This window comes from Theropithecus gelada, chromosome 12 (assembly GCF_003255815.1).
Source record: "Theropithecus gelada isolate Dixy chromosome 12, Tgel_1.0, whole genome shotgun sequence".
NCBI classification, from domain to species: Eukaryota; Metazoa; Chordata; class Mammalia; order Primates; family Cercopithecidae; genus Theropithecus; species Theropithecus gelada.
In genome coordinates this window covers 52,627,191-52,640,349 of record NC_037680.1, presented here as the reverse complement: position 1 = coordinate 52,640,349, position 13,159 = coordinate 52,627,191, and the positions used below count along the sequence as shown (strand labels likewise).

The following is a 13,159-nucleotide window of genomic DNA, read 5'->3' as shown; positions in this document are numbered from 1 at the left end:
TTTTTAGTAGAGATGAGAGTTTGTCATGTTGGCCAGGCTGGTCTCGAACTCCTGACCTCAGGTGATCCACCTGCCTCGGCCTCCCAAAGTGCTGGGATTACAGGTGTGAGCCACTGCTCCGGGCCTTCCAAATTATTTACAACGGGAGAGTTTTTCAGGTTTTTAATCCACAGTTTTTCTATATATAGAAATGCCAGTATGTCTTTTTAATAATGAAAAGGTCAACTGTCAGTATAATTATATATTATTCAATATGTCTTTTACATAAACAAAAGTACCTTCAACAGAAATAATGCAAGGCCTTACTAATGAATATTTCAGAGAACATGCCACTGTAGTTTATACATTTGCTATAAAACAAAAGACCTGGATATATCTTCTGCTCTGTGAAGTATTAATAATAAAATATAATTCATTTCCTATTGTCTTTTTCCATTTTCTTTGCATATTCACTACCACTCTTGTTTGGGCCATTAACTCATGTCAGGACTTATGAAACAGACTCTTAATTGATTTTCCTGTTTCCAATCTTGCCCAACTCCAAATCATGCCACAGATAACCCTGAGGTTAATCTTGCTAAAATGCTACTCTTGTGGTAACATGTTTTCTACATATCAAATACTTCTGTGCACAACTTAAACATTTACTCATTATCCCCTTGTTCCCTTTGTTAATTCTTGCATTTGCTCATAATTTTCCTATCATCTAGTTTGCCCTTCTACCTTCTCTCTGCCTTTCCAACTCCTACCTATTATTAAAGGCTCTGCATAAATCCTCCATCTTGAAAAGTTCTCTCACCTACCCCACTGGAAGCAATCTTGCCCTCTTCAGTACACCTTTAGTGTCTAGTATCTGACACATCCATTTAATATTTGTCATAATGAATACAGAGAACCCCCAATTTTATACACAAGATGTGTTCCAAAAGCATGCTTGTAAATTGGCTGCTTGAAATGCTACATACCATTTTCCTCAGAAGTCCTATTATAAACGCAGCTTAAATTTCGGAGCTAGCTCACAAAAGTCTATTCAGCCTTTGATGAAACAGAACCAAAGTACTAATCATACCAGTTCAAGAATCTGTGGATCAAACTTTATGCTGTCAAGGAAAGAACAAAAGGATATAGTAATGTATTCCCCCCTTTTGATAAGGCAATGATTTCTATGTTTGAGCAAATTTCTGCTTAACCTGACAAATACTTACTAACCAATTACTCAGTGCCAATTACTGTTATAGGTCCTGTAGAAATACAATGAACAGGAGGAACACATCCCTCGGCCTCATGGAAATCCTTTGTCCCTACCCTTTCAGGTACACAATCTTCCCCCATCCCACTGTGCCTTTCTCCCAGTGCCCAAATCTTCTGACCTGAGGACTGGGTTGTTGGAAGTAGTACCATTCACCAAGGGTAGGAATTGTCAGAGAAAGAATGGTTTGGTGGGGTTTTGTTGTTTTGTGGGGGATGGAGATATCAATTGAAGTGGTTTCTGTTTTTCTTATATTTGCTTGTTGTGGGGTGCAGGGGAGATGATGTGTCAGGGAGAAAAAATATGTATTCTATTTGGAACTTAAACTTTGGAATGGAAAACATCAGAGTGAGGCAGGTGTCAGGAGGAAAGTGACTGCGGAGGAGTGCAGTGCCCAGGGGAACCCTGCAGAGGGCGGAGGAGAGCAAGCATCCTTATCATTGTCATCATCATCAGAAGCCACATCCAATACACAAAAGTGGGGTGTGACCTGAAGGAAGTGGATTCCTCCTGCAAGACCCAGAAGACACCCCAAATACTGTGCTGATATCCACCACTGAGAGACCCACAGACAGTTCACATCACAGGACTCTGTGCAGACAACCCCCAGTACCAGCCTGGAGCCTGGTAGACTTACTAGGTGGCTAGATCCAGAAGAGAGATAACAATCACTACAGCTTGGCTCTCAGGAAGCCACTCCCACAGGAAAAGGGCCAGAGTACTACATCAAGGGAACACCCTGTGAGATAAAACAATCTGAACAACAGCCTTCAGCCCTAGACCCTCCCTCTGACAGAGCCTACCCAAATGAGAAGGAACCAGAAAACCAACTCTGGTAATATGACAAAATAAAGTTATTTAACACCCCCCAAAAATCACATTAGCTCACCAGCAATGGACCCAAACCAAGAAGGAATCCCTGATTTACCTAAAAAAGAATTCGGGAGGTTAGTTATTAAGCTAATCAGGGAGACAATAGAGAAAGGTGAAGCCCAGTGCAAGGAAATCTAAAAAATGACACAAGAAGTGAAGGGAGAAATAGTCAAGGAAATAGATAACATAAAAAACAATGCAAACTTCAGGAAACAATAGACACGCTTATAGAAATGCAAAATGCTGGCTGGTAGTGGTGGCTCACGCCTGTAATCTTAGCACTTTGGGAGGTGGGCGGATCACCTGAGGTCAGGAGATTGAGACCAGCCTGACCAACATGGTGAAACCCCGTCTCTACTTAAAAAAATACAAAAACTAGCCAGGCATGGTGGTGCGCACCTGTAATCCCAGCTACTCAGCGGGTCTGAGGCAGGAGAATCATTTGAACCCGGGAGGTGGAGGTTGCCGTGAGCTGAGATTGTACCACTCTATTCCAGCCTGGGTGATGGAGCAAGATTCCGTCTTTAAAAAAAAAAAAAGAAAGAAAGAAAAGAAAAGAAAAAAAGAAATGCAAAATACTTTGGAAAGTCTCAGGAATAGAATTGAACAAGTAGAAGAAAGAAATTCAGAGCTCGAAGACAAGGTCTTCGAATTAACCCAATCTAACAAAGACAAAGAAAAAAGAATAAGAAAATATGAACAAAGCCTCCAAGAAGTCTGGGATTATGTTAAGCAACAAAACCTAAGGATAATCAGTGCTCTTGAAGAAGAAGAGAAATCTAAAAGTTTGGAAAACATATTTGAAGGAATAATGGAGGAAAACTTCCCCAGCCTTGCTAGAGACCTAAACACCCAAATACAAGGAAGCACAACGAACATCTGAGAAATTAATCGCAAAGAGATCATCACCTAAGTACTTTGTCATCAGGTTACATAAAGTTAAGATGAAGGAAAGAATCTTAAGAGCTGTGAGACAAAAGCACCAGGTACCCTATCAGATTAACAGTAGTTTCTTAGCAGAAACCTACAAGCTAGAAGGGAATGGGGCCCTATCTTTAGCCTCCTCAAACAAAACAATTATCAGCCAAGAGTTTTGTATCCAGCGAAACTAAGCTTCATGCATGAAGGAAAGATACAGTCTTTTTCAGACAAATGCTAAGAGAATTCACTAATACCAAGCCACCACTACAAGAACTGCTAAAAGGAGCTCTAAATCTTGAAACAAATCCTGGAAACACATCAGAACAGAATCTCTTTAAAGCATAAATCTCACAGGACCTATAAAACAAAAATACAATTTTAAAAACTTTGGAATGTTTGGAAGTCACTAGGTAGAGGATATGTAGTGTGAACGAATGTAAAGGAATCCTGTCCTAGAGTTGGTGGGGTGAAGTAACCTGGACCAGAGCTACAAGCTTAGGGGTGATCAGTGTACCAAGGTAATCTTTCTCATCATGGGTATGAAGAAGATCACTTTTGTAACTGTGGGATGCTTGAAGGTTTACATTTTGAAAAGTGCTAAATTCACTATATAGTCTTGTATCTTATTTTGTTTTTTTTCCTTGCAGCCATTTTATAACTGCAACTGGTTTGTTCCCTTAGGGCAAGAAAGTTTCCAATCCAGTTTTATACCCCATAAAGACTTGCACACTATATGGATTCAATAAATATTCGTCGATTATTCCGCTGTGTCAATGTTACATTCTGAGACACATCAATAATTTCCCTAGGGTTAATAAAAGTAATTGTAAACAGTTGGATAGTCTGATGTACCATAGGTTGGCTAAATATAGCTATAGCAATAATAGCTACCACATTTGCTAAAATAACAGCTAAGCTGCTGTACACAATTTGGGATTAAAGGCTCATTAACTAATAACACAATTCTTTCCAGCCAAACTACCTTACTCTTTATTCCAAGCCAGGCATTGAATATTCCAGCTCTCATATTTCTGGTGACTCCATTTATCTTGTCTGTTAAGACCTTATCGCCACATTCTACCTTAACCTTTCTAAAGTCCCCTCTGTGAAGGTCTTCCCAAATGCCCTGGGCCTAGGTTGTCATTTCCATCCTGTACACATTACTCTGTTTCCTTAATTTTATCTATCTAACCCATCTTCCCAACCAGATCGAGCAGGAATCTTTTAAACCTTTCAGTATCCCCTTGACTAGCACAATGTGGTAAAATAATAGGTATTCCATAACTCATTATTGTTGATGATGATTGAAGGATAGGCACCAAATAAGTCCCAATAAGGACTGTTAGTGTTGGAAGGAAACTTCAGGACTTCAATGATCTGAGCCTAACACCTGATAGCCATTGTATGTTTGACGTCAAATTAACCACATAGACTAATCAAAGTTTCCCAATCAGGATTCCCAAGACAGCTGCTGAAACGAGGTCCTCCAGTGATGAAGCTGGTCAGAAAAACTAGTCCAATCCAATGTTATTTTGAAAATGAAGAAACATAGTTCCAAAGAGCTGCAATTATTTTTCCTAGGTCACCTGACTGGTTAGTGATAGAGTCTAGAAACCTAGTTTACTGACCTGTACCTTGAAGATCCTTAGACAAAACCAAAGTATTTGGAGACTGATTCTTCAGCCATATTACCTGTATAAAGGGCATACATACTTGACAACTTTTCCTTTCTGCTTTCAGTAATGATATTTTGAGTTCAAAATCCTTTTAATAATTAAACTAGACAGTGACTGGATAAACACTGTTCTTTGGGTTAACCAAAATAACTTTGTACTTAAAAATACTTTTTATGGTTATCACCACTGAGGCTTAACTACAAATGAAGTGAAGTAAAAGAAAACTTCCATAATCAAATTGCTTCCACAATTCCATCCTTGCTATGACCTCCCACAAGGACAAAGATGCTGTAAACTACTAAATCCTCCAAAATAGTTCTTTAATGTAGGTATGGCTTCTTTGATGTTGTAAAATTATCATGCTTCATTTTGTTTTGAACACTCTAGAAAGAATTCAGTCAATAGTCTTAATATATAAGATGCTTTTTAAATGGAGTATGCTATGATATCCTCTCAAAAAGAGAGTTGATTAAGTAATTTAGCATACTTAGCTTTCATTGTGTCCTTATGAAGTTCTGGTAATGGGAATAATCACTGCCAAAATAAAAAGCTATTTATTTCAGATCTATTCACGCTTTTAAGATTTTGGGGGTACTATCTCAATTTTTTAAATGCCATTTAATATATGAATTAGCTTTACTCTCTCTCTTTTCCCCGTCTTTTAAACTAACAAAAAAATATGAATTTTACGTTTTAGACAATTTATTCAGCCTTGCTATTGTTATATCTCCAGGGACTAAATTTACATTTTGAAAAAATAGCATGTTGTGAAAATGTGCATACCCTGTTCAGCCAACATATCATAGATACTGTATAGTAACATCTGGGAATATTAAACTTTGTCTTTGCTGGCAACCCAATTGGCATCTTGAATTTACAGTGCAGATGTTTTATCCTGATGTGTTTTGGAAATCTTTGAAGTATTCTCAAGACAGTATTCTGAGGTTTCTGCAGTGGTCCACTTGAGCCTTTTGAAGTTCCCTATACAATAGGATACATACATAGATTTTCCAAAACATGTTTTAGTGGGAAAAGAAGAAAGGTTCAAGTTGGCAGTATAATAAGCTTCCCTGAGTTGTCTGAACCGAATTCCTTTTTGACACTATTGTTTTGGCAGTCAATAAGCTTTATGAGACCAGTCTGACAAAACCGTTCCTCTTCCCAGACTGCTTTGTAGATGCTGAATCATTTTAATGCCTCGTATTTATGAAGCACTCATATGCTTCATATGAGTGACAGATATAAAATTTTAAATTTACCTCTGAGCATCTGATATTTCAGCTGTGCCTTATCCGAGGGTGATGCCCCACAATGGTGGTCACTGCCTGTGTGTGAGGAAATGCTAATGAGCCCAGTGTGAAATGATGAGTCCTTCCACAGAGCACTGTGCTTTCATTCACAGCCTCAGCCACTTCTGATGGTGCTTTCTCCTGTTTGCACCACTAGCTCCTCCACTGGAGCACAGTGTGGCTTTTGTTTAAAAAGACCTGCCTCAGCCATCTGTTGCTGGTGGTTGCCAGTGGCCCACTACTGTGCTGCAGGCTTACGACATGGATTTCAGAACATTTCTAAAGCACAGTTTACATCTCCTCTATTTCAGTGTGGTATAGTTAGCACATAGAAAACACATAGTTCTGGAGACAACACACGTTCCTGGATGTAACTCCCAGCTCCATCACTTACTAGCTGTTAAGTCTTTGGACAAAATCTGTTTGAGTCTCAGTTTTCCTTCTCCTCTGGTGGAGTGGCGATACCTTCCTAATCAGACCGTGGTGAGGATGAAATACAACGATGGGTGCAGAACACTTTTCACGTGTCAGACCTCTGTTACGGTGTGCAGTTGCCACTCTCTGAGCGCCCTTGGATTAGCCAAATGTTAAAATGCACACTGCTTCAATTCTTTTTAAATGTAAAATACACATAACATAAAATTTGTCATTTTAATCATTTTTAAGTGTTCAGTGTCATTAAACACATTCACATTGTTGTGTTACCATCACCACCATCCATCTCTTTTTCATCATCCCAAACTGAAACCCGGGGCCAATTAAACACTGATTCCCCATTCCTCCCTTGTCCCAGCCCCTGGTAACTACCACTCTACTTTCTGTCTTTATGAATGTGACTATTCTATGTACGTCGTATAAGTGGAATCATATTATTTGTCCTTTCTCTTCAATTCAGGAATTATTAATTACCTTGCTTTGGCATTAAATTATTAACATTGCCATATATACAATGTATTCAAGATCTTAGTGTCTGTGTGTGTATGTACTTACTATCCTTCTAATGTGATATTAGATGGCAGGATGATGATGGTGGTGCTGGTGATGTATCCTTCCACTGTTATCTCCCCAGCATTCTTTCCATCCTCTGGAGCAATAATTTCACTGTTAGCAAAATCTTCTCATCCTTTGTCTCTTCACAAAGTCTGCCTCACCTCTTGCCTATGGAGAACTTAAGAACATTCTACACCCCCACCAAGCTACTGCAGCCCTCTGGAGTGGAGACTATTCATTTTGCATCTCCCATATTCAGTGGGCTCAGAGTCAATATTGGCATTCTCTTAGTATTTCCGTTTTAAAATGCATTACTTTTATCTTTATGCAAAAACCCTTCATCCTTTAGGTCTCTTGTAAACTGAGATTAGTTAATAAAAGTTGCTAAGGCATTGGATGTGGAGTATGAGAAAAAGAGAGATGTGAATGATAATACCCAGGTTTTAGGCTTTGGAAGGATGGAGTTACTACTGACTAAAATAGAACTGAAAAGGTGGTTTGAAGTAGAAGGGAATACCTGGAGCTATGTTTGGACATGTTAAATTTGAAATACTCAGATGCTCATCAGATAGTCAATGGGAGATGGCAAGTAGGCAGCCTGAGGGTCAAGAAAGAGGTAAAGGAATTTGAAATTCATCAGCCTCTGGATGGTAAAGTCATGAAGTTGAATGAGATCATGTAGGGAATAAGTGTAGACAGGAAAGAGGAGAGGGCCAAGAATGGACACGCCAACATTTCCAGGTCAGCCAAAGGAAACTGAAAAGAAAAGGCCAGAAAAGTGGGAGGAAATGCAAGCTAGAATGGTATCCTGGAAGACAGGAAAAGAAAGTTTTTGAAGGAAGAAGGTCATCAATTTTCAAATGTTGCTGACAGGTCAAGAAAGATGAGGACTGAAAAATGTCCATTGGGTTTGGAAATCTGGATGCCACTGATGACCTTAAAAAGAGCAGTTTTAGTGCAGTGGTGGGAGTGAAAACCTGCCGTAAGTGGGTCCGCCAGAGACTTTTGGAGATAAATTGGAGACAGCTAGTATAAACACCTAATTTAAAGAGTTTTGCAGGAAAGGGACAGAGAAAAAAAGTGTGCTTCTTGGAGTAGGAGGGAGGGCCATGAGAGGTTTTCTCAGATGGGAGGAATAGCAGCAGCATGACTGTATGCTGACGGGAATGGGGTCATAGAGAGAAGGAAGAGCTACCCCAGCAGCATCCTTGCATTGAAGGGCATGACATTAGCACTCAGGCAAAGGGATTGGCCTTTGCTAGGAGCATGGCAGTTTGTCCATAAGTAATGTAAGAAAAGGTAGTGCATGTGGGCACAGATACTGGTAGATAAGTAGAAATGCCAGGGAGAGCTTATGAAAGGTCTCTTGTAATTCCTCCAAGTGTCTTGGTGAAGCAAAATCATCAGCTGACAGTGATGAAAGCTAAGAAAGTGACGGAAGTTTGAGAAGAGAGAAGTTACAAAATATTCTAGTCACTAAAGCAGTAGAACTCAAGAGGTATTCTGCAGACCAGTGTTTTTTGGTTTATTTGTTTGTTTGTTTGTTTTGCAAATTATTTGTTATCTGTCCTTGAAAAGATGACTTCAGAAATTAAGAATATGCATTTAGAAGATTCTGTAGCAACTGGACAGAGTAATTTTATGACTGTTAAGTGTAATAATAGAAATTAGAGACTCATATTTTTTTGTCTTTCTTTATTTCATTTTTCTTGCAGCCCATTTTCGTTGTAATTTACCGAAGTATTATACCAAGATAGATTTAAAATTATAAGAAGCTGGTCTCTCTCACTGTGGATAATTTGAAAACGCTGGTTTAAAGATGGAGCTAAGCAAAAATAGGATAATTTCTGGGAAGCATTAAAGGCCCACTAGATGTTAGTAATCTTAAATTTGAAATAGTCAACATAGCCATTTTTGTCTTGTCTTATTCAATGGCACAGATCAATTTTTATCAGGAGAGTGGGATTTAAGCAAGGTTTTAGTTTCTCCAGGTGAGTGTGATAAAAGGAGAAAGGACACGGGTGTCAGAGTGTAGCAAGGATTCAGTTATGACAGTGGTTTCCAACCCTTTTGGCATTAGGGACCGGTTTCTTGAGAGACAATTTTTCCAGGAACAGGGCATGGGGGTGGGTGGGGAGACAATTTTTCCAGCAGGGAGAGCTGGGGAGGGGGAAGGAAGGTAGGGAGGATGGGCGTGGTGGTTTTGGGATGAAGCTGTTCCACCTCAGATCATCAGGCATTAGTTAGATTCTAATAAGAAGCACCATAACCTAGATTCCTTGCACATGCAGTTCAAAATAGGGTTCCAGCTCCTATGAGAATCTAATGCTGCTGCAGATTTGACAGGAGGCAGAGCTCAGGCAGTAGTGCCAGCTCACCTCCTGCTGTGTGGCCTGGTATCAGTCTGTGGCCCAAGGGCTGGGGACCCCTGAGTTATAAAGAATGATATTATTTGCCAAAACTCAACAAATATAAACTTAAGATTTGTGCATTCCTTCATAAGTAAATTTTACATCAAAAGAAGAAAACTATAAACAAATACTGAACTTGATATGTATGCTGAAATATTTAGGGGGAATATAGGGAATCTGTGATTTACTTTGAAATATATTTATTTATTTTTACCTTTTATTTAGAAACTGATGCTTATTTTCCATCAACATTATTTCCATGTTGCTTAAGTGCCTGTGCAAAGAACAGCTTAAGAGCTTAAGGCTGTTCAGTGGTTGCTCCTACCCATTCAGTGTCCAGAGCAGTGGGAGCTGCACACCAGTCTCCCGTGGCAGGCTGAGCACTCCAGGCTTCAGTAAGGAACTGCTGAATAGGGCACCTGCATGCGTTCAGACCAGTCTGCACCCTCAGGCTGAGTAGCGGAGAACTCAGGAGCTGGCACATCTGTTCACCCTGAAATTCCTCCTTGGTCATAGCCTTTTCAGCAGCAGCCTGGTCTTTTTCCAACTCTTCAGGATCTCTGTAGAAGTAGAGATGAGGCATGACATTCCACGGATGTTTGTGGGAAATGGTGCGAGGCATGTGCAGAACTTTCCAGGCCAGCATCCACCACGTCAAACCCCCTGAGTGAGCTCCCTTGTTGTTGCATGGGATGACAATGTCCACATAGCACAGAGGAGAATCTGTGTGACACAAAGCAATGGTAAGTAGGTTAACATAAAATGCCTTTGTGAGGGGCTAGTGATCAGCCCTGGGATCAGAAACCACCAGAAGTTGTGGCTCCTGGAAGGCCGCCTGGATCTGGTTAGCGAATGTTCTAGGAGTGAAGCGGCCAGCAACAAGACTGGCTCCAGTGACAGCAGCAAATATCAGCATGGCTTTCTGGCCAGTTTTTCTGGAGGATATGACACTGACATCAGCAGGGTTTTCAATGGCAACAATGGCACGAGCTGCCAGCAGAAACCTCTCCCAGGTCTTCTTCTGACTTAGGATGTAGATGCCATCACTTTTCATTTTATAGATGTACTGTTCCATTTGGAAGTCAAGGTTGGTGCCACCAAAGCGGGTTCCTGCTGAAAGGAACTTGAGGACGTCCTCCTTCTTCATTGGCAGGACATCAAGGGCTCTGGACATTGTGAACGTTTTCCTTTAAGTTACAAAGGGAATCCAGAACAACACAGTATGGATCCTTCTGTGGGTAGCACAGAAAGGCAAAATATATTCATAAAAGGATGAATTGGGCCAGGTGCAGTGACTCACACCTGTAATCCCAGCACTTCCGGAGACCTAGGCAGGCAGATTGCTTGAGCTCAGGAGTTTGAGACCAACCTGGGGAACCTGGTGAAACTCTGTCTCCACAAAAAAAAAATAATTAGCTTGGTGTGGTGGTGTGCACCTGTAGTCCTAGCTATTCGGGAGGCTGAGGTGGGAGGATTGCTCGAGCCTGAGAGGCGGAGGTTGCAGTGAGCCAAGATTGCACCGAGCACTGTACTTCAGGATAGAGAAATGGCTACATGAATAAATATATAATAAAGCTTAATGGCAGAATTTAAGTGATGGATATATGGGTGGTCACTATAAAATCTTTCCATTTTGCTGTTTGAAAATTTTTATAATAAATATCAGGAGAAAAAATTGCCTTGAATATTTTGTGACCATTTTATCTTCTCAGCCAGCTTATTAGCTCCAAAGAGCAAAGGCAGTTATATCTGGAAGGTTATCTAGCTATATTTCTTATTTCACAGATGACGAACTGTGTCCTAAAGATACCAAATGACTTTATCAAGATCAGTTGGCAGCCAGGTACAGTGGATCACACCTGTAATCGTAGCACTTTGGGAGGCCAAGGCAGGTGGATTGCTTGAGTCCAGGAGTTCGAGACCAGCCTGGACAACAAGGCAAAATCCCGTCTCTACAAAAAATACAAAAATTAGGCGGGCATGGTGGCACTCACCTATAGTCCCAGCTACTTGGGAGGCTGAAGTGGGAAGATCACTTGACCTGGGGGAGTGGAGGTTGTAGCGAGCAAGATCACGCCATTGCACTCCAGCCTGGGCAACAGAGCAAGACCCTGTCTCAAACAAACAAAGAAACAAGATCAGATGACAAGTTAGGGGCATATTGGATTCCATACTTAGTTTCTTCTCATTACACTAGAGACAAATGAAGCCCGTAACTCAGGCCTAGAGGATCCATGGAAGGGCTCTGGAATGCCCATAAAACCCCAAATTCTGAATGTAAAGTATATGTTCAAAGATACATTTTATTTGCTTTCTTTCTTTCTTTCTTTCTTTCTTTCTTTCTTTCTTTCTTTCTTTCTTTCTTTCTTTCTTTCTTTCTTTCTTTTTTACAGCAGTACTTTTATTTTTTTGCTGGGGTCTAAAGATGCATTTTCTAAGGAGATAAGTCATAGCTTTCAAAAGATCCTTAAGTGGTCTATGACTCAAAAGGGATTCCTGTCTCTAAAAAGTTACTAGGACAAACTTTATTTCCATCAAATTGCTCCTTGAAAATAGTGAACAGTGTTAAGACATTCAAGAAATATTTTTAATATTTTACTGATAATCTGTGTGAAGCTAATATTTTTAACTGACTAGTGATAATGGTATTCAAAAAACCTTTTTGGAGTTCCAAGACAGATTGTAAGAACGTGTAACGTGAGACACTTAAGCCTTTAGAGTTTTTAATTATTTTTTATCTTGTCTCACACAAGGCTGTGGTGACCCACATGAAGCTGGCTAAGTTCTGAAAACATATTTATCTTTTTATTTTCTACTTCCTTGACATTTGGAGATCACTGTGTTGCTTAGCAAAATCCATCCAGTGCTTTCCCTTATTAATTTCCAAGCAAAATAGTTTGTTATGTAACATCCTTCAGGTTCGGGCCAGAAGATATTCTGCCTTGAGTATGCACTTAGCAAGGGGTTGCCTCCAAGTATAGAGTTAGGCCTGTGAGCTCTAGCCTCATCCTCTGCTCTACCATTAGTTAAAGGAAAGTCAATTTCCTGAGCATTAGCTTTTTTTAACCTATAGACTAAGTTTAATATCTCCTGAGGTATCCCACAAGGTTTTGTTAGCACAAGTAAATTGATATTTTTAAAATAGCTTGTAGAATATGATACAGAACTTTAAAATATGGTGTTACATTTGGTCAAGAAAAACTATATATGTCTTGTTTGTATACTTTAAGAGACCAAACACTAAGTTATGGAAGAAATAAATAAGTTGGCAGAATTTCTTCCAACATTCAGGGAAAATATTCCATATCTCATAGAAGGGTCACTTTCCCCAGTGACCCTTCCATCTACATGTGCCTGGGTTTGCCATCCCTCTATTTTTGTTTCTCAACTCTGTCAGTGCCTAACATTTGTTAATTTAATATCATAAAAGCATATAAACATGAACTTCAACAGGTTTCTCCTGAATTTCCCAGAGATAAACTGAATAGATACATCAGCACAGATAAAACAAGACTGTCTGTAAATCTGCTTGGGCTGTCAAAAGAAAAGAAGAAGAATTGTGCAGGAAGTAAAAGAGTCAATGAGACAAATTAAAGGAAATAAAGAATTCTGGTGTAGATTGAACTGACAAGCTCAAGAACAAAATGATAAAGACCTTTAATCATGTCAGAAAGTCTATAAAGCTATGTAAGTACAAGAACTAGCAAATGTTAATAATAAACCTTATCCTATTACATAAGAGACAAAATG

General features: G+C 39.7%; 1 pseudogene; it reads right to left on the bottom strand.

Annotated features, from left to right (window-relative positions):
• Window positions 1-9,707: 9,707 nt before the first annotated feature.
• Window positions 9,708-10,583, bottom strand: LOC112635850 (annotated as a pseudogene).
• Between the last annotated feature and the right edge of the window lie 2,576 nt (window positions 10,584-13,159).